We start from the raw sequence: 9,367 nt of genomic DNA, 5'->3' as shown, positions 1-9,367 counted from the left end.
TTAGAGAGAAACAGAGGGGGGCGCTGACACACGGGAGGTGCGGTAAGAGTCTGCACACCACCCCTGACACTAATACAGTGCCCATTTTTTATTTCCCATTCGATTCACACATCCTTGAAAATGAACTTGAGGTGAGAGTGATAGGGAGGCTGCCATATTTATTTCCTTTTAAACAATACCAGTTGCCTAGCAGCCCTGCTGATCTATTTGGCTGCAGTAGTGTCTGAATCACACCAGAAACAAGCATGCAGCTAATCCTATCAGATCTGACAATAATGTCAGAAACATCTGATCTGTTGCATGCTTGTTCAGGGATTTTGTCTGAAAGTATTATGCTGTGTAGACACAATGCAATTTCCTGCTCAATCCGCAGGATCGATCGATTATTTCTGACATGTTCGATCGGGTTTTGCATGTTAAGTATGAAAAATCGACAGCTGTATCGATCGATACCCGATCGAACATGTCAGAAATAATCGATCGATCCCGTGGATCAAGTGGGAAATCGCATCGTGTGTACCCAGCATTAGAGGCAGAGGATCAGTAGGATAGCCAAACAAAATAAAGATGGCAGCCGCCATATAACTCTCAGCTCAGGTTCACTTTAAAGAGGAACTTCAGCCTAAACAAACATACTGTCATTAAGTTACATTAGTTATGCTAATTTAAATAGGTAGTATAATCTCTTATCCACCCTGTTTTAAAATAACAGGCAATTGTTCGTGATTTCATGGGGACAGACATCTTTTTCATGGGGGCAGCCATCTTTTTGGTTGAAAGGAGGTGACAGGGAGCATGAGACACAGTTCCAACTGTCGTGTGTCCTGATCACCCCTTCCAGCTGCACACGCTAGGCTTCAAATCTCGAATTCAAAATTAAAAACAAAACAAATTGCACCAAAACAGCAGAACGAGATCAACAACATCAGAAATCCCATCATGCTTTGCACAGCATCAGGGAAAAAAATGCCCTGGCAGTTTTCTTCTGTGCAGCTAAAAATGAGGCTTGGGTAAGACAAACAAAGTTCTGATGCTGTGAAACTGTTAAAGAAACACCAAGCCTTTTCAGTGCTGAGTAGATTTTTAGTCTGGAGGTTCACTTTAAGAAGGCAGAATTACGTTAAGCATTGCTTTTTTTAGAGGGCTTTTTGATCTCTTTTAGCCCTAAAAGGGCATATTCATAGTGGGACGTTGCGTTTTAATGCGAGGTTAAAGTTGCAGCGCGTTTGCGTTTAGAGGCAACGCACTGCAAGCAGTGAGGTACCACAACGCTACATTTTTCAACGTGACGTTGACGTTGCACTGTGAACATAGGATTAGCATTGCAGTGCGGTAAGCTGCGTTATAAGACTTTATAACACAGCTCCGCAACGTCCCGCTGTGAATGTGACCTCAATCCATGTCATGCACTGATGAGGACCAGAAAGTCTGAAACAGGCTGTATGTATGTTGGATTGATGTGGCTCTGTGAAATGTATAAGCTATAGGCTCACTACCGTCTTTCCCCGAAAATAAGACGCCGTCTTATATTAATTTTTGCACCAAAAGATGTGCTAGGGCTTATTTTCAAGGGATGTCTTATATTTCTATGAACACACAAGTTCCTGTGCTGTGTGTCCTCCTGACTTCCCCAATGTGACACCTTTTCCTCTACTGGATCCACCTCTTGTGTGCCACTTTTTTCCGCTTTGTACCTTCAGAGTCCCCTCTGTACATGTGTCCTCCTCTATCCCCTGTCCTCCTGTCTACTTGCCTGTGTCTACTTGCCCGCATGACTATGGGCTCCAGTAATAACACACGTTTCCATATTTTTCCCCTTTACTGCCGCTAGGGCTTACTTTCAGGGTAGGGCCTATATTTTGAGTATGCTCAAAATTCCTACTAGGGCTTACTTTCAGGGGCTGTCTTAATTTCGGGGAAAGAGGGTATATACAACAGCAGGTCCGGATGTGTACCTGGCTTTCAAGGGCATAAAGAGAGGATTTGCATATTCAGCAGTGATGCATCCTGGGACACCATGTGTGCTCACTTAAAGCTGCATTATCACAACTACCTTTTGTTTTAACCATTTCCGGACCGCAGTGATAGAGATCTACGCCCTGTTTTGATGGGCTCCTGGCTGGCAAGGCGTAGATCTCTATCACCGGCGCCGCCGCTCCCCGCCGCGATCGCGCGCACCGAACCGGCTGCACTTAGCTGTCTTATGACAGCTAAGGCTTCCGGGTATCGGCAGGAGCCGTCACTGATTGGCTCCCTGCCGTGTGATCGCTGTGAGCCAATCACAGCGATCACCCTCCGAAAGGCAACATAGTTGCCGTTCCGCCTCCCTCTCCGCCTCCCTCTCCCTGTCACTGTGGATCTTGTGTGACAGGGAGAGACGCACAGCCTGCAGCCGTGACAGGCTGTGCGATTTTAGTGTAAAAATAAACTTTTTTTCCAGCTCTCCCCCCCCCATGTATCCCTTGATCCCCTCCCAACCACCTATATATAGATCTATATATATATATATATAGATCTATATATATATATATATAGATCTATATATATATAGATCTATATATATATAGATCTATATATATATATAGATCTATATATATATATATATATATAGATCTATATATATATATATAGATCTATATATATATAGATCTATATATATATAGATCTATATATATAGATCTATATATATAGATCTATATATATATAGATCTATATATATATAGATCTATATATATATATATATAGATCTATATATATATAGATCTATATATATATATATAGATCTATATATATATAGATCTATATATATATATAGATCTATATATATATATATATAGATCTATATATATATAGATCTATATATATATAGATCTATATATATAAATAGATCTATATATATATATATAGATCTATATATATATATATATAGATCTATATATATATAGATCTATATATATATAGATCTATATATATATAGATCTATATATATATAGATCTATATATATATATAGATATAATATATATATATATATATATATATATATTACTGGATTGTGATTTTAACCACTTGCCGGCCGCCCCTACCTAGGGGCGGCGGCAAAGTGGAGCCCGCAACGACCGCGCAATACGCCGATCGGCGGCGGCTCGTTGCGGACTAGCTGCCGGGGATCGCATGCTGGATGTGCCCACCCGCGACGTCAACCCGCCAGCCAATTAGCAGCGGCGGCGGGTTGTTAACCCCCGATCTTCCACATGTAAAGCGGATAATACGCTTTGTAATGTATACAAAGCGTATTATACAGGCTGCCTCCTGCCCTGGTGGTCCCAGTGATTGAGGGACCACCAGGGCAGGTTGCAGCCCTCCTAGTAAGTACCCAAGCACACTGATCCTGCCCCCTGATCGCCCACTGCACCCATCAGACCCCCCCTGCCCACCCCTGGGACACCTGTTTGCACCCAATCACCCCCCTAATCACCCATTAATCACTCCCTGTCACTATCTCAACGCTATTTTTTAGATTAGGTCCTAAACTGCCCCCTGGGGGCTCCTGAACACACCCCCCCCCACACCCTTAGATCCTCCCTAGACCCTCCCCCCTGTGTACTGTATACATCTATTCTTCCCTATAATCACCCACTGATCACCTGTCAATCACCCATCAATCACCCCCTGTCACCACCTGTCACTGCCACCCATCAGATCAGACCCTAACCTGCCTTTTGTGGGCACCTGATCACCCACCCACACCCTCAGATTGCGTGCAGACCCACCCTCAGATCACCTCTGAAAGTGCATTGTTTACATCTGTTCTCCCCTCTAATCATCCACTGATCACCCATCAATCACCCCGTCACCACCTGTCACTGCTACCCATCAGATCAGACACTAATCTGCCCCTTGCGGGCACCCAATCACCTGCCCACACCCTAAATTAGCCCCCCAGACCCCCTCTGATCAACTCGCCAGTGCATTGCTTGCATATATTCTCCTCTGTAATCACCTACTGATCACCTATCAACCACCCCGTCACCCCCTGTCACCACCTGTCACTGCTACCCATCAGATCAGGCCCTAATATGCCCCCTGCGGGCTTCTGATCACCCGGCCAAACCCTCACCCGCCCCACCGCAGTGACAGAAATTTTTTTTCTGATCACTGCTGGTACGACTTAATTGCCATGTCCAGGTCATGATTTGAGAACATTCCTGCACTTCAGTGCCAATACAACCTGTCATCTAAGAAGCCACCCTGCTTATGACCGGTTCCACAAAATTCGGCCCCTCATAGACCACCTGTCATCAAAATTTGCAGATGCTTATACCCCTGAACAGTCATTTTGAGGCATTTGGTTTCCAGACTACTCCTCGTGGTTTTGGGCCCCTAAAATGCCAGGGCAGTATAGGAACCCCACAAGTGACCCCATTTTAGAAAGAAGACACCCCAAGGTATTCCGTTAGGTGTATGACGAGTTCATAGAAGATTTTATTTTTTGTCAAAAGTTAGCGGAAATTGATTTGTATTGTTTTTTTTCACAAAGTGTCATTTTCCACTAACTTGTGACAAAAAATAAAATCTTCTATGAACTCACCATACACCTAACGGAATACCTTGGGGTGTCTTCTTTCTAAAATGGGGTCACTTGTGGGGTTTCTATACTGCCCTGGCATTTTAGGGGCCCTAAACCGTGAGGAGTAGTCTAGAAACCAAATGCCTCAAAATTACCTGTGAATAGGACGTTGGGCCCCATAGCGCACCTAGGCTGCAAAAAAGTGTCACACATGTGATATCGCCGTACTCAGGAGAAGTAGTATAATGTGTTTTGGGGTGTATTTTTACACATACCCATGCTGGGTGGGAGAAATCTCTCTGTAAAGGGACAATTGTGTGTAAAAAAAATCAAAACATTTTAATTTACAGAGATATTTCTCCCACCCAGCATGGGTATGTGTAAAAATACACCCCAAAACACATTATACTACTTCTCCTGAGTACGGCGATACCACATGTGTGACACTTTTTTGCAACCTAGGTGCGCTAAGAGGCCCAACGTCCTATGAGTACCTTTAGAATTTCACAGGTCATTTTGAGGCATTTGGTTTCTAGACTACTCCTCACGGTTTAGGGCCCCTAAAATGCCAGGGCATTATAGGAACCCCACAAGTGACCCCATTTTAGAAAAAAGACACCCCAAGGTATTCAATTAGGTGTATGGGGAATTCATAGAAGATTTTATTTTTTGTCACAAGTTAGTGGAAAATGACACTTTGTGAAAAAAACAATAAAAATCAATTTCCGCTAACTTGTGAAAAAAAAATGAAATCTTCTATGAACTCCCCATACTACTAACGGAATACCTTGGGGTGTCTTCTTTCTAAAATGGGGTCACTTGTAGGGTTCCTATACTGTCCTGGCATTTTAGGGGCCCTAAACCGTGAGGAGTAGTCTAGAAAATAAATGCCTCAAAATGACCTGTGAAATCCTAAAGGTACTCATAGGACTTTGGGCCCCTTAGCGCAGTTAGGGTGCAAAAAAGTGTCACACATGTGGTATCGCCGTACTCAGGAGAAGTAGTATAATGTGTTTTGGGGTGTATTTTTACACATACCCATGCTGGGTGGGAGAAATATCTCTGTAAATGGACAATTGTGTGTAAAAAAATCAAAAGAAATCTCATTTACAGAGATATTTCTCCCACCCATCATGGGTATGTGTAAAAATACACCCCAAAACACATTATACTATTTCTCCTGAGTAAGGCGATACCACATGTGTGACATTTCTTTTGCAGCCTAGGTGCGCTAAGGGGCCCAAAGTCCTATGAGCACCTTTAGGCTTTACAGGGGTGCTTACAATTTAGCACCCCCCAAAATGCCAGGACAATAAACACACCCCACAAATGACCCCATTTTGGAAACTAGACACTTCAAGGTATTCAGAGAGGGGCATGGTGAGTCCGTGGCAGATTTCATTTTTTTTTGTCACCAGATAGCAGAAATGGAAACTTTTTTTTATTTATTTTTTTTGTCACAAAGTGTCATTTTCCGCTAACTTGTGACAAAAGATAAAATCTTCTATGAACTCACCATGCCTCTTAGTGAATACTTTGGGGTGTCTTCTTTCCAAAATGGGGTCATTTGGGGGGTATTTATACTATCCTGGAATTCTAGCACCTCATGAAACCTGACAGGTGCTCAGAAATGAGAGAGATGCTTCAAAATGGGAAAATTCAATTTTTGCACCATAGTTTGTAAACGCTATAACTTTTACCCAAACCAATAAATATACACTGAATGGGTTTTTTTTAATCAAAAACATGTTTGTCCACATTTTTCGCGCTGCATGTATACAGAAATTTTACTTTATTTGAAAAATGTCAGCACAGAAAGTTAAAAAAATCATTTTTTTGCCAAAATTCATGTCTTTTTTGATGAATAGAATAAAAAGTAAAAATCGCAGCACCAATCAAATAGCACCAAAAGAAAGCTGTATTAGTGACAAGAAAAGGAGGTAAAATTCATTTAGATGGTAGCTTGTATGACTGAGCAATAAACCATTTAAGCTGCAGTGGTCTGAATGGAAAAAAGGCTCTGGTCCTTAAGGGTGAAAAGACTGCGGTCCTTAAGTGGTTAAAGAGGAACTGTAATCAAAATAAAATAATGAATAAAATTGCTTATTTTTTATAATATTCATTTGTAAATTATTTAGTCAGTGTTTGCCCATTGTAAACTATGTCCTCTCCTTGATATTCATTCTGAAATTTATCACAGGCAGCAATATCTTTAGTACTGGCAGGTGCATCACTGCGGAATGTTCATTTACTGAGAGCTCTAACGTCAGTAGAAAAAGATCTCTGGTCTCCCAGAATGCTCTAGGTGGGTGGAGAATTCTGCATAATTAACAGCCAAGGATAAGCCTCAGTGGGAAGGTGGGGCTATGTAGCAATGAACAGCAATATATGGCTATAGGAAGTAGTTCTGATGCTGAAACCAAGATATTTAACGTAAAAGTGGCTATCCTGAATAATATTACTGCATTCTACTGTGTATGTCATTACAGTTCCATTAAAGTGGACCTGAACTCTTGCACAGGACAGAAGGAAAACAGAGAGAAATGCACCCTGTATGTATTTAGAGAGTTTAGCCCAGGCATGGGCAAACTCGGCCCTCCAGCTGTTACGGAACTACAAGCCCCACAATACATTGCAGGAGTCTGCCAGCCACAGCCATGACTCATAAAGGCAAATGCATTGTGGGACTTGTAGTTCCGTAACAGCTGGAGGGCCGAGTCTGCCCATGCCTGGTTTAGCCTGTCTAATTCCCTCCTCACCTGTGACTAAGCACATGTTGTAATTTGATCTCTCAGCTGTGTCAGCTGGCTGCCTCTGCAGAGCAGCTAATTTGTAAACACAGGATGTTAACGCTCTGTATGCGTCCATGAAAGCAGGAAGTAGACACACTGCAGATTTATGGCAGGATTTGTATCAGCTGTATCAAAGAAATGTTTTGCTTTAAAGGTTATTATGCTGTTGCTTATCTTTTACAGCAGAGAGGAAGTTCTTAGTTTAGGTCCGCTTTAAGAAGGCAAAGTTTCATTTAGCATTGCTTTTTAAAGAGGAACTCCAGTGAACATTTTACTGTTGGCAGGTGATGTAGCTGCTGCATGGTTTTTGGCAGTTGGAAACAGCTGTAAACAGCTATTTCCCACAATGCAACAGGGTTCACAGGCAGGAAACTGCCAGAAAAAAGTACGTACTTTTCTTGTGGGAGAGGTTTCTTGTGGGAGGGGTTTCTTGTGGGAGGGGTTTCACCACAATATCAGTCATACAGCGCCCCCTGATGGTCTGTTTGTGAAAAGGAATAGATTTCTCATGTAAAAGGGGGTATCAGCTACTGATTGGGATAAAGTTCAATTTTTGGTCGGAGTTTCTCTTTAAGATAGAGCTTGCTTTTTGGTCTCTTTTAGCCCTTTATACTTCCCCAGTGGTTCTGGGTCACCCTGAGCTGTCTGGGTTCTCCTCGGCTATATATAGATGTGAAGGAGTCTTGTGAAGCTCACACCCAGCTCCCGCTATACAAAGCAATACCAAGTTGCCACTTTATGGCTACAATATAAACGGTTTGTGTATTTTGGGCCGGGAAGTTGTATAGCGAGAGGGACATTCTGCGGATGCCTGGGCGCCACAGTCACGGGCGTATATCTATGCTGTATGGAAAGGTATGTGTCAGCGATGACGTGGGAAAGTGGAGAAAATATATTATTATTGTTACAACTCGCCTGTATATATAGCTCTGACATCGTGCAGAATCTCATCCTGTCTGTCCACCGCTCGCTGTCTGCAAAGAGGCCTCGCGGTGTAAAGGTGCACATTGACGCTGCAATATTTTCCCTCGGATACAATAATTCCGTCAGATCAGCATGGTCTTAAAGCAAACCTTAAAGTGAACCAGAGGCGAAGTACCCTCATGTATTTTACCATATATATATCAGTAAGAACATTAGAGAAAACACTTACCATGCTCTCTGTTTCATCCTCACTGCTAAAAGTGTCTGTTATCAGCTGTGATAAGAATCCCTGACTGAGCATTCAGTCTGGCTTTGCTATAATGACTCATCTATAATGATTCCTGAGCAGAGCCACAAGGGGGCAGGCTTGGGCTTGAAAAGACACCAGAGAAGACAGACTCGGCTATAATCTTTCCATAGCAAAGCTAGACTGAGTGCTCAGTCAGGGATTCTTATCAGAGGTGATAACAGTCAGATTAAACAGAGTACAATGAAACAAAGAGAAGATTAGGTGTTTACTGTCATGTTCCTACTGATTTATAAGGTAAAATACAAGAGGGTGCTTCATCTCTGGTTCTCTTTAACCACTTCCCGACCGCCCACTACACAGGGGCGGCGGGGAAGTGGAGCCCTGCAGGACGGCCTCACCCACAGAGGCGGCGGTCCATTTAAGGGCATGGGCGGAGCGATCGCGTCATCCGTGACGCGATCCTCCGCCGGCGCCTGTCACCGCTCGCTCGCCGCAACATCCCGCCGGCTATACGGAAGCGCCGGCGGGATGTTAACCCCGCGATCGCCGCATACAAAGTGTATAATACACTTTGTAATGTTTACAAAGTGTATTATACAGGCTGCCTCCTGCCCTGGTGGTCCCAGTGTCCGAGGGACCACCAGGGCAGGCTGCAGCCACCCTAGTCTGCACCCAAGCACACTGATTTCTCCCCCCCCTGCCCCAGATCGCCCACAGCACCCATCAGACCCCCCCCTGCCCACCCCCCAGACCCCTGTTTGCACCCAATCACCCCCCTAATCACCCATCAATCACTCCCTGTCACTATCTGTCAACGCTATTTTTTTTTTATC

This window comes from Hyperolius riggenbachi, chromosome 4 (assembly GCF_040937935.1).
Source record: "Hyperolius riggenbachi isolate aHypRig1 chromosome 4, aHypRig1.pri, whole genome shotgun sequence".
NCBI lineage: Eukaryota > Metazoa > Chordata > Amphibia > Anura > Hyperoliidae > Hyperolius > Hyperolius riggenbachi.
This window is presented reverse-complemented; position numbering follows the sequence as displayed.